This window comes from Pleurodeles waltl, chromosome 4_2 (genome assembly GCF_031143425.1).
Source record: "Pleurodeles waltl isolate 20211129_DDA chromosome 4_2, aPleWal1.hap1.20221129, whole genome shotgun sequence".
Taxonomy (NCBI): Eukaryota; Metazoa; Chordata; class Amphibia; order Caudata; family Salamandridae; genus Pleurodeles; species Pleurodeles waltl.
Window position 1 is genome coordinate 778,908,894 of NC_090443.1, and position 26,688 is coordinate 778,935,581.

A 26,688-nucleotide genomic window follows, 5' to 3' on the forward strand; every position below is an offset into this window, starting at 1 on the left:
CCACTTGATAAGTATTTAAATACTCAATAAACTATAAAACAGTATCACCACCACCATTTTAAAAAGAAATGGGCCTGTTCAATTCTACTTGCAATAGTGTACAGTATTAGTGTGTTTCATTATGAGAGACAGCTTAACAAAAGGATCCCCATTACTTTTTCCCCAGATTTCTGGGGTTAATATCTTAGTAAGTAGGAGAAAAAGATTTCAATTATGAAAAAAAAAAAGTTACACACAAGCTATAGTTACAAAATAGACTTAAACAGACCTTAGAAATTCAGTGAAAATACTAAAGGTTACTAGGACATTATAGTTAGGAAATTGAATTTAAAAAACCTTAGAAATTCACTGAAGAAAATAAACATTACTGGGATGCTATAGTTAGGAAATAGAATTTAAAAAAACCTTAAAAATTTACCGAAAATATATATATTTTTATTTCCTAACTACAACATCCCTGTAACCTTTGTGTTTTTCAGTGAATTTCTATATTTTTTTAACGTAAAGTAATTTAAATTAATATACATTAATCCAACCACTGCCACACACGACTTTTGGCCAGTCCCTGTGACCAGCCCCTTATAACCACCCAACCGCATGCTGTGCACGGCCTTCGGATATTCACAGTGGGGTTGGCTGCCAGGCCTGCTCTGTGGCCAGGCCCTGCAACCATCCCCCCTAACCACCCAACCTCACGCTGTGCAAGGCCTTTGGCCATGCGCAGCAGGAGCTGACTGCAGGTCTATGTCACCCTCCCTTGATGATTTTGGCTCCAGGGACCCCATCACCTGGGGCCTGGTGATAATATTGTTTTTTGTGGAGGGGTCTGTGTGGTTTCCTGGGGCAATCTCGGCCCCGGGGACCCCATCGCCTGGGACCCAGTGTAAAAAAATGTTTAGGGTGGGAAAAGGGGGCCATGTCACCCCCCTCTCCCATCCATGCTGATCTTGGCCCCGGAGAGCCCAGACCCGGGCTTTGTGACCTAGGTCCACCTCAGGCCACACTGTCATCACAGTTGGGGACTGTGAGGGGAGCCTTATGAGGGAGCCAGCATTGCTATCACAGAGAGGGAGCTGCTAAACATGCTACTCCCTCTCTGTGAGAGCAATAGTTTCCTAAAACCTGCACATTCAGGTAGTGAGAACGCTTTGACAGCTCTCACTTGCTGGATCCCAAGTGCTTGCTCTGACTTAGTGGGAGCTGTTAAAGGTCCGGCAAGTCAGAGCAAACAGCTATATCCCAGCGGTGGCCCCCTCGGGACATAGCAGAAGCTGGCTCTGAGGAGTGGCAGTCTCCAGGGTCATTATTGGCTCTGCAAGGGGGTGCGTGATGTCCCCTTGAACATTTCACTTAGCTACCGGGTGGAGGTTGTCCGTGGGGCCTTGAAATCGACCTCCTATTTTAGTTAAAGTTAGGCAAGGGTGGTGGCTGTCCAGAGGGCTGTGGGGGGGCTATACAGCCCCCCTAATTATGATTAAAGCCCTGGGGAGGAGGCAGTCCCCAGTGCTGTGAGGGGACCCCCACACTTCCCCCCCACATCCCCCCCAAGTTATGCCTGTAGGAAAGTGCCATCTTGCCTGGCATGTTCCCCCCATATTTCACTGTATATATGTTGTTTTAGTCTATGTGTCACTGGGATCCTGCCAGGCAGGGCCCCAGTGCTCATAAGTATGTGCCCTGTATATGTTCCCTGTGTGATGCCTAACTGTCTCACTGAGGCTCTGCTAACCAGAACCTCAGTGGTTATGCTCTCTCTGCTTTCCAAATTTGTCACTAACAGGCTAGTGACTAAATTTACCAATTCACATTGGCATACTGGTACACCCATATAATTCCCTAGTATATAGTACTTAGGTACCCAGGGTATTGGGGTTCCAGGGGATCCCTATGGGCTGCAGCATTTCTTTTGCCACCCATAGGGAGCTCTGACAATTCTTACACAGGCCTGCCAGTGCAGCCTGAGTGAAATAACACCCACATTATTTCACAGCCATTTACCAATGCACTTAAGTAACTTATAAGTCACCTATATGTCTAACCTTCACCTGGTGAAGGTTGGGTGCAAAGCTACTTAGTGTGTGGGCACCCTGGCACTAGCCAAGGTGCCCCCACATCGTTCAGGGCAAATTCCCCAGACTTTGTGAGTGCGGGGACACCATTACACGCGTGCACTGTACATAGGTCACTACCTATGTACAGCGTCATAATGGTAACTCCGAACATGGCCAGGTAACATGTCTAAGATCATGGAATTGTCACCCCAATGCCATTCTGGCATTGGGGGGACAATTCAATGATCCCCCGGGTCTCTAGCACAGAGCCCGGGTACTGCCAAACTGCCTTTCTGGGGTCTCCACTGCAGCTGCTGCGGCTGCCAACCCCTCAGACAGGTTTCTGCCATCCTGGGGTACAGGCAGCCCTGGCCCAGGAGGGCATACCAAAGGACTTCCTCTAAGAGAGGGTGTAACACACTCTCCCTTTGGAAATAGGTGTGAAGGCTATGGAGGAGTGGCCTCCCCCAGCCTCTGGAAATGCTTTGATTGGCACAGATGATGCCCATCTCTGCATAAGCGAGTCTACACCGGTTCAGGGATCCCCCAGCCCTGCTCTGGTGCGAAACTGGACAAAGGAAAGGGGTGTGACCACTCCCCTGACCTGCACCTCCCAGGGGAGGTGCCCAGAGCTCCTCCAGTGTGTCCCAGACCTCTACCATCTTGGAAACAGAGGTGTCTGTGGCACACTGGACTGCTCTGAGTGGCCAGTGCCAGCAGGTGATGTCAGGTTCTCCTTCTGATTGGCTCTTACCTCTCTTGGGAGCCAATCCTCCTTCCTAGGTAGCCAAACCTCATTTTCTGGCTATTGAGGGTCTCTGCTTTGGGGATCTCACCAGATAACGAATGCAAGAGTTCACCAGAGTTCCTCTGCATCTCCCTCTTCACCTTCTTCCAAAGGATCGACCGCTGACTGCTCAGGACGCCCGCGAAACCGCAACAAAGTAGCAAGACGACTACTAGCAACCTTGTATCACTTCATCCTGTAGGCTTTCTGGACTGTTTCCAGGTGGTGCATGCTCTGGGGGTAGCCTGCCTCCTCTTTGCACCAGGAGCTCTGAAGAAATCTCCCGTGGGTTGACGGAATCTTCCCCCTGCAGCCGCAGGCACCAAAAGACTGCATCACTTGTCCTCTGGGTCCTCTCTCAGCACGAGGAGCGTGGTCCCTGGAACTCAGCAACTCTGTCCAAGTGACTCCCACAGTCCAGTGACTCTTCAGTCCAAGATTGGTGGAGGTAAGTCCTTGCCTCCCCACGCTAGACTGCATTGCTGGGTACCATGTGATTTGCGGCTCCTCCGGCTCCTGTGCACTCTTCCAGGATTTCCTTTGTGCACAGCCAAGCCTGGGTCCCTGACACTCTAACCTGCAGTGCACAACCTTCTGAGTTGTCCTCCGGCGTCGTGGGACTCCCTTTTGTGACTTTGTGTGGACTCCAATTCACTCTTCTTCCAAGTGCCTATTCAGGTACTTCTGCGGGTGCTGCCTGCATCTGTGAGTGCTCCCTGAGTTGCTGGGGTGCCCCCTCTGTCTTCTCCTCCAAGTGGCGACATCCTGGTCCTTCCTGGCCCACAGCAGCACCCAAAAACCTCTCCTGTGACCCTTGCAGCTAGCAAGGCTTGTTTGTGATCTTTCTGTGTGGGAACACCTCTGCAAGCTTCATCACATCATGGGGCATTCATCCTCCAAAGAAGAAGTTCCTAGTCCTCTTCTTTCTTGCAGTACTCTAAGCTTCTTCCAACAGGTGGCAGCTTCCTTGCACCCTCAGCTGGCATTCCCTGGGCTCCTGCCCACTCTCGACACTGTCACGACTATTGGACTTGGTCCCCTTGTCTTACAGGTACTCAGGTCCGGAAATCCACTGTTGTTGCATTGCTGGTGTTTGTTCTTCCTGCAGAATCCCCCTATCACGACTTCTGTGCTCTCTGGGGGTAGTAGGTGCACTTTACACCTACCTTTCAGCATCTTGGGATGGGCTATTTTTCTAACCCTAACTGTTTTCTTACACTCCCAGTGACCTTCTACAAGCTCACATAGGTTTGGGGTCCATTCGTGGTTCGCATTCCATTTTTGGAGTGTATGGTTTGTGTTGCCCCCACACCTATGTGCTCCTATTGCAATCTATTGTGACTTTACACTGCTTGCATTATTTTTCTTGCTATTACCTGCATAATTTTGGTTTGTGTACATATATCTTGTGTATATATCTTATCCTCATACTGAGGGTACTCACTGAGATACTTTTGGCATATTGTCATAAAAATAAAGTACCTTTATTTTTAGTACTTCGGTGTATTGTATTTTCTTATGATATTGTGCATATGACACCAGTGGTATAGTAGGAGCTTTACATGTCTCCCAGTTCAGCCTTAGCTGCTTTGCCATACCTACCTTCTATCAGTCTAAGCTGCTAGAAACACCTCTTCTACACTAATAAGGGATAACTGGACCTGGCACAAGGTGTAAGTACCTCTGGTACCCACTACAAGCCAGGCCAGTCTCCTACAATGCCCCAGGGAGGTTGTGGTCCCCAGGGTTGTGGGGGGAGGATGGTCAGCCCCCCACACTCCATCATTGATTCTGGTCCAGGGAGGTGGCAGTCCCTGGAGCTGCGAGGGGCTGGGTAGCCATCCCCCACTCCATCATTGATTATGCCAAGGGAGGTGAAAGTCCCTGGGGCCCAGGGAGGCCACACAGCCCCCCCCAACACTTCACTTCAAATTCTGACCAAGGAAGTTGGTGATCCCCGGGGCTGGGAGTGGCCGGGCAGAGCCCTGCACTCCATGAGTGATTTTGTCCTGCGGAGGTGGCAGTACCGGGGGCTGTCAGGAAGGGAAGTAGCTCCCCCACACACCATTACTAATTCTGCCCCAGGGAGGTGGCAATCCCCTGGGCTGCAAGGGGCCAGGGGGAGGTCCCTGCATTCCATCACTAATTCTGCCCTGGGGAGGTGGCAGTCCCTTTAGCTGCAGGGGGACAGGACATCCCTCCCTTTCAAAATTTCATAACCCCCAGGTCCTGGCCTACCGGGAGTTTGCATTTAAACAAGCGTGGGAGTCTGCATTTTTTTTTGTAAATAATTTTGTGGATCTGCCGCATTTTCAGCTGAAAGTATTATCAAAAATGCTTTTTGTTCTGGGGGTTTCCTCTTGGACCCCAGCACCATAGCTTAGTTGCCAAGATGTCCCTTTTCTTTTTTTCATTTTTTTTTCTCAGACTCAGCTGAAGCCGAGACCTAACATGGCTGCCAACTCTTCCTTGTTTAAGTGTGGGATGCCAATCAGATCTCAACATGAGCTCAGAAGGGTTCCCATAGCCTTTGTGTACCTATATATAAAAACATTTTTTTCTTTAATTTCTCAAAACTACTGAATGGATTTACACCAAATAACATAAGGGGTGCTTTTTGGATCACAAGCTAATTTGGTCTCATTCCGTCCAGTGATCCAGGCGATATTCCAGTTCAAAATCCCTATGGGAACACATTTATGGACAACCCCCTTTTTCTCGTCCCCCGCTTGACGGATCAACGTGAAACTTTCCACGAAACAGCTGACATGAGTGTCACATTTTTGGGAAAAATTGTGTGAAGATTCATCAACTGGCACCAAAGATATAGGCAAGTATAAAAACGCTTTTTTGATGATTAAAAGTAGGTCCTAACTATAACTTCCTAATGATGACTTCCACTAGGTAATATATATATCTATAGTTAGGACCATGTTTCCATAGATATCCAAACGTTTTCCAAAAAAGTGCACTGGTGATTCTTGTTGTGCATGGAAAGTTTTGGGTTGATCTGTCAATCGGAGGGCATTGACAGATCAGCCCCCCTCCCCCACAAAATAACAATTAGGCCATGCCTCAGGAATGGGGTCCCCAGGGCGAGATCATCCTGGAGAAGGGGGCCATCCAGTCCCTCTTCTGCCCCAAAAAATAATTTTGAGACCAGGCTCCGGGGAATGGGTCCACAGAGTGAAATTGGCCTAAGGAGGGAGGCCGTGTGGGCCCCTTCCCACCAATATAATAAAATATTTAGGACAGCCCCGAGGGATGAGGCCAGGCCCCAGGGATCCCATTCTGGGGGGTGGGATCCCCAGGGCCAACATCAACACAGCCCCACTCTCCTGAAAAACTGTAAATATTTAAGCTGGGCCATGGGGGGGGGGGGGCGAGTACCAGAGGACGGCAATGGCAGGGTTGCATTGTTGAAGGGGTTGACTGCAGGCCAGGCTCTGTGGCCAACCCTTGCTGCACACAGCTGATATGTAGGCATTTACTGAAAAATCAAAGGTTACAGGAACGTTATAGTTAGGCTCACATCTTAAATGTAAAAAAACACATAAATTCACCTCCCCCACCATGCACTGTTTTTTCGTCAAATATTTTACTGAAAATATTAAATTAATATTTGAAATTATGTTATCAAATATGTCATGAGTGCTGTAATTTGTGGGGTGATTAGCAGTGCATGGCAGGGGCACAAGTTATAGTTACTATAGGGTGAGATATAGTTACTTGATATAACTATGACATGTGAATTTCTTTGGTTTTGTATGATTAAAATCTCAGCCTAACCATAACATCCCTGTAACCTTTGTATTTTTAAGTGAATATATTTATACATATTTGGTTTAAAAAAGCAGACACTGCCACAGGAGTGCCAGACACTCCACTCGAGGGAACTACTGTGTGGGTGTGTTCTGTGAAAGAGTATAACAATGTAACTCGAATGAGTGTTACCAATTGCTGAAGTGGGCTGACCCATTGCCACATGTTATGTGCTGTAGAGGGTAGTATCGACCAACATGAAAATTTAAGTGGGAATTCACCATGTGATGTCTGTACAAATGTAAAAATGTACTTTTATTAAAAAAAAAAATCTTTCATCCTTGTGCTGCTATTCTGGTGAAGTACTCCTTAAATGATAACTTCCGCAAAAGTGAGAGTATGCTTGGCAAATCTCATGAGTTACCAATCAAGTGGCAAGCCAAAATTAAAAACACAATGTGGGTAAAGCAGTGGGTTGAGCCATCACAACAAAAGGCACACAATGCTTAATTTGTGCAGTAGTTGCCAGTGGTGGGCACAAGTGCTAATTTTTAGGACAGCCTTGTTTTTCATGTGTACTGAATAATGTAGAGTAGGTAGAAAAGGATAAAGGAAAATGAATTTCAAGATTGGAATACAATAAGTGGAGATAATATAGAGCTATAGTAACCGTCAAGAGTGAGAAACAGGAGGTGAAAGCTTGTGGTAGAATGAGGAATGGGGTGGACTCAAAAAAAGACAGACTTGTTTAGCGGCAATCACAGCATTCGGCAGTGCCAGCGGTGGACTCCTAAAAAAGCTTTAGGCATTCCATGTATTTGTTCAAATTAAGCGCTGGGAGTGTGTGCCCTCAGCATTCACCAAATATTTCCAGAGGTACACCGACGAAAGAAATAAAAGTGTCTACTGTGGTATTTCTCCTACTGGTCAAGTGTCATGCTTTGGACAGGTTTTTGAAACTATACTGCATCTGAGCAATTATCCATGAAATGTGCTTTCCTAGGGTGATAATAAGCTTGACATTGTCTAATTGCACTTGAAACTGATTTAATTTTTGTATGTCAACATTCGTTCTGAATTCATCCCACTTTAACCAATGCATTCGTGGGTATCTGCAGTCCACTCTGCTTAAAGCTTTCACTTTACTTTCTGAAAATTGCACTAAATTTGCTGGTAAGTGTTTTCTAGATTGTCTAAAAAATTAAAAGTGATCAGAACTTTGGGCCTCAGTTACTTACAAGTAGTACAGTGCTTTGTCAAAACTGGCAGTGCCACGTCACTTGAGAAACGCAGTTAAGTGCTGTGTTTCAAACAATATGGCACACCCCTGTGTTTTCTCTAGCGCTAGGGCTAAAAGTAGCTGCCTAGCACCAACGCAGGCACTCTTGCACCATTGCATTGCATGGAAACAATCATTAATGGTGTTCTGCTCTTCCTATGTGAGCTGCAGAATTCAGCACACATAAGCAAAGCAAAATTGAGGAGAAATAAAAGTATTTGTTGTTGTAGCTCCATGTTAACGCCACCCCTGGGGTGGCATTAGTTTTTGGCACTGCCTCAGGTTTATGAATCCTCATAAATCTGGGTCAGCATCAAAATACAATGAGTGATGCAGTCGAACGCAGACAGTAACACCCACTGCACGCCACTCTGCTGCAGAAAACGGTGTCACGGGCCCATATTTACAAGGCGGCATTAAGCCATGCAAAGTGGCTTAACGCTGCCTTGTAAATATGGAAAATGGTACAGCACCACCAATTTCTAAAAATAGGAAATATTTTTAGCTTTAAAATGACACCAAAATGAATAAAAAAAGATAAGGGGACCAGAGATGTGAATTTTCAAAGAATTAGTGTTTTTTAGCGCTTAGAAATGAATAGCGCCAAGCTGGTCATCTGGTCACACCTCGACCGAGGCAAAGTCAAAGTTTAAGGCCGTCTGCGATGGAGCCCTGCTCTGCAACAGCCACCGGGAGGCCTAGGTCAAAAGTTTACCTTCGGACTTGGGGGCATATTTATACTTGCTTTGCACCTAATTTGTGTCATTTTTTTACTCAAATTCGGTGCAAAACTAACTGTAATTATACTTTGGCGCTAGACCCATCTAGCCTCAAAGTTATACAGTTAAAGTAATTTTTGGGACTTGGAAACCTACTTTGCTTCAATGAGATGGAAGGTAGACATTCCAGTCAAAAAATGACTCTATGGCCTTAGCACCATATTTATCCCTGTGCTTCAATCACGCAATGGTGGAAGGGTCAAATAGGCTTTGCACCATTATATAACGCCTGGTCAGGGCAGGAGTTAGGGGACCTGTTGGCCTATTTCCATGGTGGAGCACCATGGAAAAAGCCCACAGGTGCCCTCCCCAGGGACACCCCACCCACACCTGAGGGACAGCGGAGGATGGGGGACCCCATACCAGGTAAGTATAGGTAAGTAAAGGTAAGTATTTTTTTTAAAGTGCAATTGGGGGCCCTGTCCTTCCCTGCCTTTGAGGACCAGTTTGGCAGCCTTCCCCCTTCCTGCTTCCCCCGCTGCTGAGGCAGTTCTCCTCCCCCAGGCACATCTTTTGTGTTCAGCCCAGGCCACTTCCTATTGTAACAATTAATCTGATACCAAACTTGAAGTATCTGCAACTTAGGGGGACTTTGTTAATTAAAATAAAGTTTCCCCATTTTATCCTATGGAGGCCACTCACTACAGTGAGGGCAAAACAAATTTGGCTATTTTACCTCACCAGGTCTTATAAAACAATTTGTAAAGGGTCCCTGATTATAGTTACATTGAACCCAACCCTATTGGCACATAGGGCACACATTAGCGGTGACTTACATGTAAAATAAAAAGGTAGTTTAAGACATTGGAAGTACGTTTAATTCCAAAGTTGAATTTGCATATAACTTTAGTTTAAAAGCAGCCAACAAGGCAAGTCTGCCTTTAAAATAACACTGGGCACCCCAGCAGTGCACCTATGGGTGCACTACCTATGTTGGGGTCCCTAAATCTACATGCCCTATGATATACTAGGGACTTATAGGTAGGTTGATACTGCAATTTTTAATTAGCCTAATTTGCATATCCACTTTACACAGAGCATTGGCCCTGGGACTGGTAAGCAGTACCCCTGGCACAGCCAAGAGGCAGTAACCACCAGTATCTGTCCAAACTGCTTGGGGATGACCAGGGCAAAAAGGAGGACTTTCCTACACTGCCCCCCCAGATGAAAGATGATGGATACTACCCTAAACCCTGGTAGTCCTCATCAGCTAAGAGGAAAAATCTGAAAAGGCCACCTGCGTTGACATGGGCACTCCCATGTCTATGTTCCTCTGTGAAGTCCATCCCCCGTAGGGAAAGGGACCACCTTAACAGTTTTAGGTTCTCCCCCCTCATTCGCATCAACCATCTTAGAGGTCTGTGGTCAGTGTTACACGGAAGTGAGTGCCAAACAGGTATGGCCTCAAGTTCTGCAGGGACGAGACCACAGCAAAGGCCTCTCTCAATAGCACTCTATCTTTTCTATCTGTGGAGTAGTCACCTGCTGATGAAGGCAACTGGCTGATCCTGGCCCTCTTTATTAACTTGTGCTAATACTGCCCCAATCCCTTCCTCTAAAGCATCTGTTTACACTATAAACTCTTTGCTATAATCAGGGGGCAATACCAATGGTGCTGTACACCTAGCCTGTTTCAGAGTGTCAAAGGCTTTTTGACAACCTGGGGTCCAAATTACTTTCTTGGGATGTTTCTTTGAGGTGAGTTCTGTCAGAGGAACCACTATGGTCTCATAGTTTTGAATAAACCTCCTGTAATACCCAGTGAGGCCAACAAAGGTCCTGACCTGAGTCTGAGGTTTAAGAGCCTGCTAATCCAAGATAGTCTAGATCTTGGGCTGGAGAGGCTGTACATGGCCTCCACCAAAAAGGTGGCCCAGGTACACAACTGAAGTTTGCCATATCTGGCACTTGCTTGCCTTGATAGTCAGGCCTGCTTGAAGCAGGGTCTGAAGCACTTCCTTCAGGAGGACCAGGTGGTCCTCCCAGGTGGAACTAAATACAGCTATAGCATCCAGATAAGCTGCACTGAAAGATTCAAACCCAGACAGGACTCTATTCACCAACCGTTGGAAGGTGGCATGAACATTTTTCAGGCCAAAGGGCATCATTTTGAACTAAAAGTGGACCTCTGGTGTGGGAAATGCTGACCCCTCCTTAGCTCCTGGTTTTAAGGCAATCTGCTAGTATGCTGAGATCAGATCAAATGTACTCAGGAATTTGTCAGCCCCCAACCTATCGATGAGCTCATCAGCTCTAGGTATGGGGTAAGCATCAGTCTTGGTGACTGCATTTAGACCTCTGTAGTCCACACAGAGGCCCTCATTTCAACCTCAGCGGTCTTTTTGCAAGACCGCCGAGGTTCCTACGGGCCAAAGACCGCCAGTGTTGGTGGTCTTCCACCAACCATATCATGACTGTTGGCAGCCCTACGCCCTTTTTTGGATGGAGAGCCACCACCAGCCATACTGGTGGTCGGCGGTGAAGTGGAGGCGGGGTTCTGGTGACGGGGTGCTGGCGGCGGAGCAGGCCTCATGGATCCCGTTCCCTCCTGGAGGATCACCGGAACAGGTAAGGTGATCGTACGTTAGGGGAGGGTGGTGGGGGGTTGTTGTGTGTTGTGTGCGTGCATAGGGGTGTGGGTGTGAGTGTGTAGTGGGCTTGTGTGAGTGCATGTATGCATGCAGGGTGTAATGTGTGTAGGGGAAATCTGACATGTATGTATGTGTGCATGTGTGCATGTATGTATGCATATATGTGTGTGAGTAGTGTGAGCGTACGTGTAGGGGGTGTGGGGTTGTGTGTGGGGTTTCTGTGGGTGTGGGGGCAGGGGTGGGGTGCTGGTCCTACCACCTTTGGGAGGTGGTAGGGGGGCTTGGGTGTTGGGGGAGGACTCTGGGGAGAGGGAGGAGGAGACCTCAATCAGTGCCAGGGAATGAATTCCCTGGCACTGATAGTGCCTACCGCCATACATTTTGTGGCGGTACAAAACCCCACAAAATCCATGGCGGTATGCGGGGTCCTGATACCACCAGCGGTCTAGTGACGGCCGCCGGGTTGGAGACCGAAGTCTCCAGCCCAGCGGCCGTTACCACTCTGGCGGTCGGTGTGTTAAAGTGGCGTTTTGAGTGGCGGTAACCACCATGGTCAAAATCTCATTTTTGTTACCGCTGGCCTGTTGGTGGTATTACCGCCGCTTTAACACTGACCGCCAGGAATGTAATGAGGGCCAGAATCTTGATTCCTTTTCCCCACCTTGGGGATTGGGTTTGGGTACCAGTACCACTGGACTGGCCCAAGGACTATCAGAGGGCTCAGTTACCTTTAGATCCAACATTTTAGCCACTTCAGCTTTGACGTTGGCCTTGACCTGGTCATATAGCCTATACAGCTTGTTCTTGACAGGTAAGCTGTCACCAGTGTCAATATCATGGACACACCAATTGGTGAGTCCAGGGGTCAAAGAAAACAAGCCAGTAAACTGCTCCAAAGTTTTCAGTATTTCTGTTGCTGGGCTGTCAACTTCGGAGAGAGTACCACTCCCTCCACTGACTCATCTTGTGCGTTTGTGGAAAGGAGGTCTGGTAGAGGTTCACTCTTCTCCTCCTTCCCTTCATCTGTGACCATCAGCATGGTCATGTCTGCCCTGTCCTGGTGGGGTTTCAGTCTGTTGATATACAGGATCCTATGAGGATTCCTAGGGGTGCCAAGGTTCACCAGGTAGGTTGCCTCACCCTTTTTCTCAAAAATTAGATAGGGCACAATCCATTTGGCCTAAAGTGCCCTAGGAGCCAAGGACTCCAAAACCGACACCAGCTGACCTGGTTGATACTCAGGCATGGCAGACCGCTTGTCATGCCAGAGCTTCATGAGATCTTGGCTAGCCTCCAGGTTGCTACTTGCCTTCTGCATGTACACAGCCATGCGTAATTGCAGGCCCAATGCATAGTCTAGCACATTCTCCTTGGCTTCTTTGAGAGGCTTCTTTCAAGACTCTCTCACCAAGCATAATGGGCCTCTTACAGGGTGCCCAAACAGTAACTCAAAGGGGCTCAATCTAACTCCTTTCTGTGGTTCCTCTCTGTATGCAAACAGCAGGCATGGGAGGAGAACATCCCATCTCCTCCTGAGTTTGTCAGGCAAACCCAGAATCATGCCCTCCCGGGTCTTATTAAATCTTTCCACCAGACCATTTGTCTTGGGATGATAGGGGGTGGTGACCTTCTTAGTAACACCACACTCATCCCACATAGCTTTCAGATAGACTGACATAAAATATGTGCCCTTATCTGAGGCCACCTCCTTTGGGAATCCTACTCTGGTGAACACACCAAGTAGGGCCCTAGCCACAGTGGGAGCAGTGACTGTTCTGAGGGTTATTGCCTCAGGGTACCCAGTGACATGGTCCACAACCACCACAATGTACCTGTTGCCTGAGGTAGTTGGTGGGTCTAAAGGACCAACAATGTCAATCCCCACCCTTTCAAAGGGGGTCACAACCACTGGCAGTGGTATCAAGGGAACCTTTGGCTTGCCCCCTGCCTTGCCACTGGCCTGGCAAGTGACACAGGAGCTGCAAAACGCCTCAAATTTCTCTGACATTTGGGGCCAATAGAAATGGCTGACCAGCCTGTTCCAGGTCTTGGTCTGCCCCAAATGTCCAGCTAAAGGGATATAATGGCTCCCCTTGCCTACTTTTTATTTTCCAAGGCCAGCTTCTCTGCCTCCAAAGCTATATATGCTAGCTGGGCCTCCTGCTCTCTTTCTCTAAGGGATAGGTTTGCTCCTTCTGAAGGGACCTCCTTCCCCCATCTAGCTTTGGGTATGGCCCTAGTGACTGTACGTAGGGATGACCAGTCTTCCTCCTCCTCACCCAGGCTCAGATGCCCTCCCTCCCCTGAGTGGTTGGAGTTGGAATCCACCCCTGCCTCTTCCTCCTCTGGAGCTTCCTCTGGGCCTACTTCTTGGGCCTCCGCCCAGGCTGTCAGGGATTTAATCAGAACATTCTTCCTGAGGTTAGTGGCTGCAGGCAACCCCTCTCAGTACACAACCCCCCTAAGCTGGACTACTGCCATTGTAGGTAGGCTAACCAGATCAAGCTCCATGGTTCCCTAGTTTTGTGTCAACAAAAACGTTTTGCAAAAATCAGAAACAAGAATTTAGAAAAATCAAAAAAATTCATTAATTGAAATTAATTCAAATTAAAAATTAAAAACAATTTTTACACTAGGATAATTTAAAGGATTTTTAATTTGCTTTCCTTAAAACTGTAACGTGATACTAAACACAAGTACTGGATCCCACCACTGCACACCAAAAATTTTGGAAAGTGCATTATTGGTAAGGGCAGGTAAGAATCTGTACTTAGCAAGTAAACTGCTTGTGCTCACTCCCCCCACACATGGTTAAATTGACTTATAACCATTTGGCATAATTAATTTACTTACAAGTCCCTTGAAGAGTCGTATACCATATACCCAGGGCATATAAATGAAATGGTACAAATGGTCCTGCAGCACCTATTGTGCCACCCACTTAAGTAGCACCTTAAAACATTTCTGAAAGCTGCCACTACAGCCTGAATGTGGTTTTCAAGTATCATGTCGACTTGGCATTAAAACCCCCTTGACAAGCTGTAAACTCCCCCTTTATTACATATGTCACACCTCAATAGGCCCTAGGTATCTTATAGAGCAAGGCGATGTGCAATTAAAAGGTTGCACATGTACTTTTGAGTTTTACATGTCCTGAGAGTGAAAAACCCCTAAATTCATTTTTCAGTATTGTGACACATACACCTCCCAAAGGATAACGTTGGAGATTCTCGTATTATGGTTAGTAAGCTGCAATTTCCAATTGTAAGCAAGTGGCTATGTCATGGTTGGTGTCTTTGGAATTATTGTGGAAAGTCCCACTCAATATTCTAAAGGGTGAAGTGAGCACACTTTCTGACATCCCAACGCACACTTCACTGACATGTATAATGTTTATCGAGTGCATGTTCACACTCACATCCTTTTTCATAATTCTATTTTCAACACTGTTATGACTAGTGCTATGCATCTTTGAACTGTCTTTTCTGCAGGGTCCTGAAGCTCACTGCTGTGCACATGCACTACAGGATTGCAACAGAAAGCTAATGATACTGTGAGCAGCATTGGCAATGCATCCACTTTAATAGTGTTACACACTACTAAAGCAAAACAAACATCCTGTATGGTGTATATTTACAATGCCACCAGTAGATGTACCAACAATGGTAAAAAGATAATTACTTTCAAATGAAGTAAGTGCTGTACAGTACTGCATTTACCACAGTGATTTTGGCCAAAATGTGGGCTAGTATGCCAAGCATTATGCTCCCTCCCCAAGAATGTTAGAAATGTACAACAATGACATGAGTACCAGTTTACTGTGATGCAGAGGTTCCTTGTGGTCTGCAGTGTCTGGACCATCTATCCCACCAACCAGCCCAATAAAAGCTGCTACTTGTTACTCAGTTGGTCTGAGTTGTATGTTGTACTGAGTCCCATCTCTAGTTGCCATTTCAGCACAAAGATTCATCACCAACATTTCTTTATCACACAATTTCTAATCATGCTAGTGTTTCACTCTTCTACAGTCCTACATATAGGTGCTGAATTTATTTTTTCTAATATTTTAATAATGAATTCATAATTTTAGTGCAAGGCGCCTTTGGGCATTCACTGTGCTCTCCGAATTTATCAATATCAGTATCAATAATACGAATTTTCATATACCAAGTTTTTTGGATTAAGACATTTTACAATTAACAAACAGCTGATGTTGATACCTGGTTACCTTATCTACTGAGATCTCTATCTCCTCCTCTAAAAATTTTAAGTTTTTTCTTCTACCTCACTCCTGTGTTCCTTTCTAGGGAAACATTTCGAACTGGATTGTCAGGTAACTGTTGTGTGCCACATGTCTCATCTGGGGTACGACTGTCTGCCATTATGCAGACTTCATTTTTCTAAAATTCCTTGCTTTGTTTTTTGTTTTTCACTGGTTTGCATGCTTTTTTCCGACTTGAGTAATGCATAGATGTTTTGTCCTGCAAAGCTACATTTATTTTGCAAGGTCAGTGATAAACTGGTGATAACAAAACCTCCACTGTCAGGCCAACAGGAATACGCTCACACTATCATGACCCACGAATCCAAGCAGCGGTCTTTCAACTGCGGTATTCCATTGGCGGTACACACCTCCACGCTCAAAATACGCACACATTTACAAAACACTACCACATTGGACAATTTGAAATACACACACCTGATACATATACACACACCACTCCCACACACCCAATACAATATAAAACACACACCCACATTACCCACAAACCCTTACAACCAAAAATTTGGAAGAAGCAGAGAGACAGAAAAGCAAAGGCCACACCAGCAGACAGAGGCACACAACACCATTACTCATACACATACACGCACAAAACACCACACACCCCTAAACATCACCCCACACATCACAACACACACCACCTCACACATCACCCATACCACCCCATGGCACCGCAAAGACACCCCAGGTTTTCTGAGGAGGAGCTCAGGCCATGGTGGAGGAAATCATCCGGGAAGAGCCACAGCTATTCAGATCCATAGCTAGGAAGATGGAGCTATGGCACAGAATCGTGGACTGGGTCAACGCAGTGGGACAGCACCCAAGAACACAGGATGACCTCAGGAAGAGGTGGAACGACCTACGGGGGAAGGTGTGTTCCGTGGTCTCAAGACACCACATTGCAGTTCAGAGGGCTGGCAGCGGACCCCCACCTCTTCCCCCACAACTACAACATGGGAGGAGCAGGTCTTGGCTATACTGCATCCTGAGGGCCTCACAGGAGTAGCTAGAGGAATGGACTCTGGTAAGTCAAATCTCTAACTACCCTATCCCCCTCCCTACCTGAATGCTATCACATAACCCCACCCTCACCCTCACCCCCATCACTCCAACTCCTCACATATGTCCCACTATCACAAACCACACATCACAACACCAAGCCCTGCATGCAACAACAGAGCATGGACACCCATCACCAATGCATCTCCACTACACATACCCACACAGATCCCCAAACCAAATATCACACAATGTCCTACATAAGAATGTAAGCACTGGGGTACAGGGTCACCCACCCATTGCACACCATGGCACACACAGATGCAATAATCATGCCTTTACATCCCTGCAGGACCCCTACCCAACGTCACCGGACAGGAGGTTCCAGACATGTCCACATCACCCACAGAAGAGGTCCACAGTGACGACAGCAGCTCTGTCCAACTGGATCTAGATGACCAGCCTGGCCCATCTGGGACCTCGGGACAGTTGGTTCCCCTGACACAGTCACAGGCCACCACCGAGCCTCCCGCCTCAGGAAACACCAGCCCAGCACCCACCTTGTGGGACCGTCACTCTGTGCCCAGGACACCTCAAGCAGCAGTGTGTCCACCACTACAGGGAACCCAGGATAACCCACCACCCCAACAACAACAGGGACCTGGGGGCAGTGGCATTGGGCACACGGTCCGGGGGACGGAGGCCCAGGAACACAGGGGAACTGGGAGGGCTGCTGTGCGACAGGGGGCGGACAGGCCAAGGGAACCCACTCTCCACGAGGCCCTCTCCTCCATCATGGGAGCATACCACCACTCCCAGGAGACGATGGCAACGGTCCTGGCCAAGTTTCAGGAGACCCAGCGCATGAAGGAGGAACAGTATTTGGGGTTCAGGGAGGAACTCAGAACCATCAGCTCCGCCCTGGGCACCATCGTAGGGGTGCTGAAGGAAATACTCAACACCAGGAGGGACACTGTGGCACTCCAAGGGGCCCCTGACACTAGCATGGACGATGAACTGCCTACCACCTCCGCCGGCGCTAGTGGACAGAAAGCACCGCCACAGGACCACCACACCAGCACCCCATCCCCTGCAGATGGAGAACCACCTCGCAAGCGGTCCCTGAGATCCAGGAACAAGACAGAGCACGATGCCAAGACCCCCGCCAAGAAATGAGACCACCCTGATTGTCAACCTACTGTCCCACTTTGTCACCCTGTCCATATCGGAACTGCCCCAGCTCCACTTCCTATGCCCATATGGGCAATGCACCTGTGAGACAAATAGACTAGACTCTGCCATGGACACTCCTCTGCCATCACCCCTCACCATTTAACTTCCCCCTCCAATACTTTGTATGTAAATAAACACACCTAAAACACCAAAAGATCTGGAGTCTGTCTGTGAATTTGAAATAGTGTATTTGCAAATTCAGTGACAAAATTTCCAGGAAATAGTAATGTCAACATACCTATGTCACACAGCTCTAGTCCATGAGGAATCTAAGCAGATGACACACGTTGGGACCCACACCTGTGAAACCGTAAGGGAAAGTGACAACTCAGTGACCATACACTGGGTGAAATCGACAGACAGGAGAGAGGTAGAAGTGTAAAAATACTTGTAGTAGACAGGAATGTATTCTCACCTGTGTTTCACTGGAAATATTGCTGGATGACTGAGTCCCTGTTGTCAATGTCTTCTTCCTCTGCTTCCTCCTCATCACTGTCCACAGGCTCCACAGCTGCCACAACACCGCCATCTGGACCATCCTCCTGCAGAAAAGGCACCTGTTGTCGCAAAGCCAAGTTATGAAGCATACAGCAGGCCACGATGATCTGGCACACCTTCTTTGGTGAGTAGAATAGGAATCCACCTGTCATATGGAGGCACCTAAACCTGGCCTTCAGGAGGCCGAAGGTGCGTTCAATCACCCTCCTAGTGCGTCCATGGGCCTCATTGTAGCGTTCCTCTGCCCTGGTCCTGGGATTCTTCACTGGGGTCAGTAGCCATGACAGGTTGGGGTAACCAGAGTCACCTAATAGCCACACATGGTGCCTCTGGAGTTGACCTATCACATAAGGGATGCTGCTATTCTGCATGATGTAGGAGTCATGCACTGAGCCAGGGAACATGGCATTCACATGGGAGATGTACTGGTCTGCCAAACATACCATTTGTACATTCATGGAATGATAACTCTTCTGGTTCCTGTACACCTGTTTACTCCTGTGGGGGGGGGAACCAAAGCTACATGGGTCCCATCAGTGGCACCTATGATATTGGGGATATGTCCAAGGGCATAGAAGTCACCTTTCACTGTAGGCAAGTCCTCCACCTGAGGGAAAACGATGTAGCTCTGCATGTGTTTCAGCAGGGCAGACAACACTCTGGACAATACGTTGGAAAGCATAGGCTGAGACATCCCTGATGCCATGGCCACAGTTGTTTGAAAAGACCCACTTGCAAGGAAATGGAGCACTGATAGCACCTGCACTTGAGGGGGGATTCCTGTGGGATGGCGGATTGCTGACATCAGGTCTGGCTCCAACTGGGTACACAGTTCCTGGATTGTTACACGGTCAAACCTGTAGGTGATGATCACATTTCTTTCCTCCATTGTCGACAAGTCCACCAGCGGTCAGTACACCGGAGGATTCTGCCATCTCCTTACATGTCCCAGCGGACGGTGCCTATGAAGGACAACAGCGACCACGAGTCAAACAAGTCAGAGGTATGTACCCACAGTCTAGACAGAACACGATTCATACACAAAATCTGGCCTGTATGTGTGTTGAGAGTAGGCCTAGGTATGTGTGACGCAGTTGGTAATTAGGCCATATGGGCCCCTGAAATGGTGGCTGCCTGACTTCTAAAGTGGGACAATGGGATGTGAGGTAACTGCGCTGGCGTTGGACACCGTCGCGGTACCCGCGGCGCAATGCTGCACCCTATGGGTCCCAGGAGCCAATGACGATGTACGCCGGCGGTGATGGTACGCACCACCGCGGACATGACCGCTGCGGATGTGACCGCCATTTTCTATCTGTTGAATCACTCGATACCTGATCTTCGACAGGAGAGGACCTACACTGCAAGTGCTGCTGTGACCTCGGTCTGGAAGAGACATGGCTCGTGCGTCTGGGGAAAGGGCCCCTGCCTTCACTGCAGAGGAGTTGGAGAAGCTCGTCGACTGGGTCCTCCCCCAGTACACGCTACTCTACGGTCCTCCAGACCAACAGGTAAGTACACAGGGAGCATGTTGAATAGGCTATGCCTGTGTGGAGAGGGCTGGTTGTAAGAAGGAAGGGGGCAGAGTTCTGCGTGCATGAAAGACGGTGGGTGCATGTGCCACATGGGAGGGGTAGGGATGGGGGCCACTCACTTTGACGGCGCAGTTGGTAATGACTTCTCTTCTTCCCCTGTACATTTCATGTAGGTCAGCGCCCACCAGAAGAAGGATATTTGCCGTGCCATCGCCAAGGACGTCCGGACCCAGGGGGTCCACCACAGACGGAGCACCCACTGCCGGAAGAGATGGGAGGACATTCGCTGCTGAAGCAAGAAGACGGCGGAGCTGGGGATGGCCTCCCAACGTGGGAGAGGTGCCCGTCGAACCATGACCCCCGTGATGTTCCGGATCCTGGCGGTGGCCCACCCTGAGTTGGATGGGCGCTTGAGGGCATCACAGCAGACAAAAGGAGGTGAGTACACTCTCATTCAGCTAACTTTGTGCGCAGTGGAGGGGACTGGGTGGGGGAGGAGGGCTGTGTGTTTCCCTAGGCCAGGGCGAGTTCCGTAGGCTAGGCCCCTTCGTAAGGCATGGCTCTGTGGCCCCCAACCCCACCTCTGTAGAGTGCCAAGTACAGCTATTCATGCACCTGTATCATCTATGTTTGCAGATGTCGTCCATAGCCTTGTAGGCCATTTCCCTGGAATTGCACTGTAGAGCCCAACAGCGCGATGTAGTGCAGGGGGCTGCTGTGTCTGTCTTGTCCGCCAACGGTAGCGGTAATGCATATGTACTCAACATGTCTTTCTTCTGTCCCCCCCCCCTTTTTTTGCGGTCTCCCTGTTCTTGTGTGCATTAGCATCATCAGGCGGAGGTGCAGTGGCACCGGAGCACGAGGGAGCTGCATACCACATGGGCATGGAGGCCCACAATACGGACTCTGAATACACCAGTGGGACGGAGGGCGAGGGGAGCACCACGCCGGTCACAGGATCTGCAACCAGCGACACGGACTCGTCCTCCGATGGGATCTCCCTTGTGGTGGCAGCAACATCTGTGCCCCCCACTTCAACAGGTACAGCCGCCACCCCCGCTACCAGCACCGCCCTCCCAGCAGCCCCTCAACATTCACCCCGTGCCCGCTCACCCAGGAGGGTGGGCATCACCTTCGCCCCAGGCACCTCAGCCCCTGCTCCTGTCACCTCTGCTGCCCTCAGTGAGGAAGCCATTGACCTCCTCAGGACTGTTGGGCAGTCTACCATTTTGAATGCCATCCAGGGTGTAGAAAGGGAGTTGCAACACACAAATGCATTCCTGGAGGGCATTCATTCTGGTCAGGCTGCCCTTCATCGAACCGTTCAAACTCTGGCCTCAGCACTGATGGCAGCCATTGTCCCTGTGTCTAGCCTCCCCCCTCCAACTTCCTCCACCCAGACCCAATCCCCTGTACCTCTGCCTATCCCAAGCACACCATCAGACCAGTCTGCACACATCTCTCCACACAAGGGAAGCTCAGGCAAACATAAGCACCACACATCCCACAGGCACTCACACAAGCATCACACACATACAGACACACCAACATCCACTGCCTCCACTGTGTCCCCCTCCTCCTCATCTCCGTCCTCCCTCCCAGTCTCGTCCACACTCACACTGGCATGCACTACCACTACAGCCACTACGTCCCGTACCAGCACACCCACCAGCACACCCCGCCCACGTGCAGTCACCACCCCCACTACCATCCACACATCCCCTGTGTCCTCTCCCAGTGTGTCTGTGATGCCCCCTCCCAAGATACACAAACGCAGACACACACCCACCCAACATACATCCACCTCACGACAGCCTCCAGCGCATGGACCTGCAACCAAAGCCACAAAAGTTACACCTCCTACAACCACCTCCTCTTCCTCCACTCCCAAACCCCCTCCAGCTACCCGTACCAGTGTCTCCAAACAGCTTTTCCTGTCCACCCTTAACCTATTTCCCACCACCCCCGTCCAACTCATAGGTCCCATACTAGCACCTCAGCCACAAAATCACCGGGACCAGTGGTGCCTTTTGTCAGAGGTATGTGGAGTGCACCGGCCACCAGGCCAGCCAGTGTATCACGGAGCCAATGCACAGCCAGTCCCCCCCTGTAAAGCACCAGAAGGTGGCCAGTGCCCGGCGGGAGAGGGGGAAGACTCCAGACACCCAAGCCGCTCCCAGGGCTCCCAGGGGGGAGTGTGGACTCAGCTGTGACTCCTCCCAAGGTGGGGAAGGGGCAGAAGAAACCTGCAAAGTCTGGGAGGAGCAGCACGGCGGAGAAGACTGCCATCATCCCCACTGGGCAGGAGGGCACCGCCAGCCCCATCGTCGCTGCCCAGGACGCCACCGCCAGCCCCATCGTCGCTGCCCAGGACGCCACCACCAGCCCCATAGTCGCTGCCCAGGAGTGCCCCACTAGCCCCATCCCAGCTGCCCAGGAGGGCCCCGCCAGCCCCAGCCCAGCTGCCCAGGAGGACCCCACCAGCCACAGCCCAGCTGCCCAGGAGGGCCCCGCCAGCTACAGCCCAGCTGCCCAGGAGGGCCCCGCCAGCCACAGCCCAGCTGCCCAGGAGGGCCCCGCCAGCCACAGCCCAGCTGGGCAATGAAGGACCACCAAGGCAAGCACCGCTGAACAGGGCAAGCACCGCTGAACAGGGCAAGGACCGCTGAACAGGGCAAGGACTGCCAACTCAAGCACCGCTGAACATGGCAAGGACCGACAAGGCAAGCACCGCTGAACAAGGCAAGGACCTCCAAGGCAAGCACTGCTGAACAGGGCAAGCACCGCTGAACAGGGCCAGGACAGCCAAGGCAAGCACCGCTGAACAGGGCAAGCACCGCTGAACAGGGCAAGGACCGCTGAACAGGGCAAGGACCGCCAAGGCAAGCACAGCTGAACAGGGCAAGGACCGCCAAGGCAAGCACCGCTGAACAGGGCAAGCACCGCTGAACAGGGCAAGGACTGCCAAGGCAAGCACAGCTGAACAGGGCAAGCACTGCCAAGTCAAGCACCGTTAGCCCATGAGCGGCAGGGGCAGTGACGCAACAGGGACCGTCACTGGGTGAGTGATGCACTCTGGGCACCAGTCCCCCTCCAGAACCAGTGGAGACCTGCATCCACTCCGTCTGTCCTGCACAGGATGAAGCACTCTGGGCACCAGTCCCCCTCCAGAACCAGTGGAGACCTGCATCCACTCCGTCTGTCCTGCACAGGATGAAGCACTCTGGGCACCAGTCCCCCTCTAGAACCAGTGGAGACCTGCATCCACTCTGTCTGTCCTGCACAGGATGAAGCACTCTGGGCACCAGTCCCCCTCCAGAACCAGTGGAGACTGTTATCCACTTGAGAGACTGTGGCTTTGCCCTCCCCAGGATGGTACAGTGGGCAACCCACCCACTGTAGAGAGTTGAGAGACTGTGGCTTTGCACTCCCCAGGATGGTACAGTGGGAAACACACCCACTGTAGAGACTTGAGAGACTGTGGCTTTGCACTCCCCAGGATGGTACAGTGGGCAACCCACCCACTGGAGAGACTTGAGAGACTGTGGCTTTGCACTCCCCAGGATACAGCAGTGGGCATTGAGCCCCCTCGTGGATCTGGCATCGTGCACTCGTCCGGCTGAGGTGCCCCCCCTTCCCTTCCCCCTGAGGTGCCTGTTGTATTTCTATCTGATGCCCCTGCAGTGTTCTCTCTGTCGTGTTCGGGTATCTTGTGTGGGCCTCGTCCATGCATTTTCGGCCCAGTGGTCCACGGACTATGAATGGTGCAATACCTGGACTACTATTCGTGATGTATATTTTGTTAATAGTGAATATATGTATATATTTGCTAACTGAATTTTGATATATTACAATGGTTCCACTCATTTCCTTTTGTCTTTGCATTCTTCTGGGGGGGTGGGGGTGTTACTGTAATGTTTGGATATGCATTTGTGTGTGTGTTGTAGTGGGTGAGGGTGGTGGTAGGGGTTGGGGTGCTGCGTGTGTGTGTCCCTGTTTTTTGCCTCCCCTCCCCCCTATGTCGTAGGTGCAGTACTCACCGTGGTCTTCACCGCCGGCATTGGTGCTCCTGGTACAGAAGCAGGAAGACTAGTGCAGGAAGAAAATGGAGTTCCGGCTCCATGGTGTCATCGTTCCTCGTGGAGTGTGTAGAGGTGAGCGTTTTCCCTTCGAAATGCCTGTTTCCGCGGTGTTTTTATCTGCAGTGAATCTGCCCGATAAAGGTGGCGGATTGGCCTGTCATAATAGTCTGGGCGGTACATTGTCCTCCGCCTGTCTGTTGGCAGTGACCGCCAAGCTGTTTGTTTGTACCGCCGTGGCGGTCTGAATGTTAAAGTGTCTGTCTTTTTTGGCGGTTTCCGCCATGGTCGTAATTGCAAATTTTTTACCGCCGGCCTGTTGCCGGTCTTACCGCCACTTTAACACCATCCGCAAGGGTTGTAATGACCACCTATGTGTTGGACTTTTTTCCTTATGCAGGGTCATCCCCAGTCTTTTTGCCTCCTTTCTCCTATTTTTTCTGACCTCTCGCTGTTGTCTCTAGGACTCTGAGTACTTTATACCTGCTGACCAGTGCTAAAGTGCAGATGCTCTCCCATCTAAAGTTGGTATGATTGTCTTTTACCTAATTGGCATATTTAATTTACCTATAAATCCCTAGTCCAGTGGTATCTCTATACCCAGGGCCTGTAAATTAAATAGTACTAGTGAGCCTGCAGCACTGCTTGCGCCACCCACTGATGTAGACTTTCAGACCTGTCTCAGGCCTGCTAGCACAGGGCCTGTGTGTGCAGTTTTCTGCCACAGGGACCTGGCATCTAAATTTACTTGCCAGGCCCAGAACTCCCCTTTTACTACATGTGAGTCACTCGTAAGGTACGCCCTAGCTAGCCCTATGGGCAGGGTGCCATGTATGTAGAAGGCAGCACATGTGCCAGGTTGCGTGGTCTGTCCTGGTAGTGACAAACAGCCTAACATGGTGTCTCACTGCTGTGAGTGCTGCCTTCTCATAGGATTGCATTAGAAATGCCATGCCTTATGTGTAAGGGGTATTGTCTGATTTATGAGGGGTAGCGTAGGCATGTTTGGTATGGTTGTGATGGTGATAACAAATGCTGCTTACTGGTGTGGGTGTATTTTTTATTACTATTACAGAAATGCCACTTCTAGAAAGTGTGCATTTATCTGTGCTTATGACTCTGGTGTTTTGCAGCTTGACTCCAATCCACGTCTGGGCAGAGTGACAGTTGGGGCTTTGTGCATACTTTTCAGACAGCATGTACACCGGGAGGGTGGAGGTGTCACAGAGGTGCATCTACATATTGTAAAGCTTTCCTGGGCTGAGAGAAGGGAGAGGAGGGGCACACCTGCATTTGTAAAGGCTGTGCCCTGGCCTCACACATTAGGGTTGTTTACCCCCCACTGATGTTTTTGAGCCTGTGCTGAAGGAGAGAAAGGACACTTTCAGAACCAGTTGTAACTGGTTGGAACCCCTTCTCCTCCCCATTGTAAAACACACTGTACACCTGGATTTATCCCCATAATTTTAACACTCTTGGGACTTGAAACTGGACGCCGGACGCTGTTGAATGAACTCACCAGGAAACCAGCTTGGACTGCTGCTGCTGTGCTGACCTGTGATCTGCCTGGTCACTAGGAGGAACTGCCACCATCTGCAACCCTTGTGCTGGCATGTAGCTGGGTCCACCAGCCCTGTGCTGCTTCTTGCTTTCACTGTTCCCAGGGGCAGGGTGCCGTGGCTCCTGACCCCTGTATCTAAAAGCATGAGGAGTGATCCACCTTCATTAAATGCTGAGGGCAGCACTTTAGAAATCGCTTTGTCCGACAATTGGCCCCCTCGCACTTTTTGAAGCGCTCCTCACTGACTGGAGAATCACCGCCGGAGCCCGGGATCTGATATGTCCCCTAGCGCTTTAAAAAGCACCTCTTGCCTGCCGAGTTCACTGCCGCAGCCACAGGATTATCGTGGTGCCCCTGGCGCTTTGTAAAGCGCCTCTTGCCTGCCGAGTTCACTGCGGCAGCCCAGGGATAATTTCACTTTTGGAGCATGCCCCGCTCCACCCCGTGCTCCCAGGGCACCCAAAAAAAGGAAAAGAGGAGCAAGCGCGCTCCAGCCGTGCCGCCGCGGTGACTCGCGCAGTTAGATGTGCCCCCAGGTGCACAAGCAGACACCGTTCCTGGTGTCGGCTCAGAGGAGAGCGGCTCGATCACCGTGACGGGTGCAGCCACCCTCCAGAGTAGGAGGAGAGCCTCATCGGAGACCTCGGCTCCAACGAGCTGCCTTCCCACAGCCACCCCGAGAACGCAGGCTGCTGTCTGTGTTCCGCAGGACCCGGGGAGCAAAAAGGGAGTTCCTTTCCCTCCTGCCCCTGCCTTAGGGGTGCGATCGCCCCATACCTTCTGTTTGGCAATTGATGGTGGCCTCCCCTTTGGGAGAGGGCCGTTGGAGGCCCAGGGGGGCCCCACAGAGATCGTGGGCCCCAGGAGGGGCCCGTCCTTTCAACACTGAGAGGGTGCAGTCCACCCCTCTCCCCCCACAGAGACTGCTTGGCCCCGGTTTCACGCATAGGAGCACCGTGGGACCCTATACTCATCTAGGCACTAGGAGTGCCTTTTCTTCATATCAACCAGGTACTGTGGAAAACATATTTTTGCTCCAGAAGCCTAGTATGAACCTGGGGAAGGGTTTACATGGTTTTTCCTAATTTTCCTGCCAGTACATATATGTTCTATGGTTCCTTTTATGGGCATGATTTGCTGATATGTATTTATGGGACTTGTGAGATGTTTTCTAATGTTCCTTCTATGGGTATTTAGGAGTTATTCATTGCAAGTGCATAGAATTCTTACTGCAATTCCTGACTACTGCTTA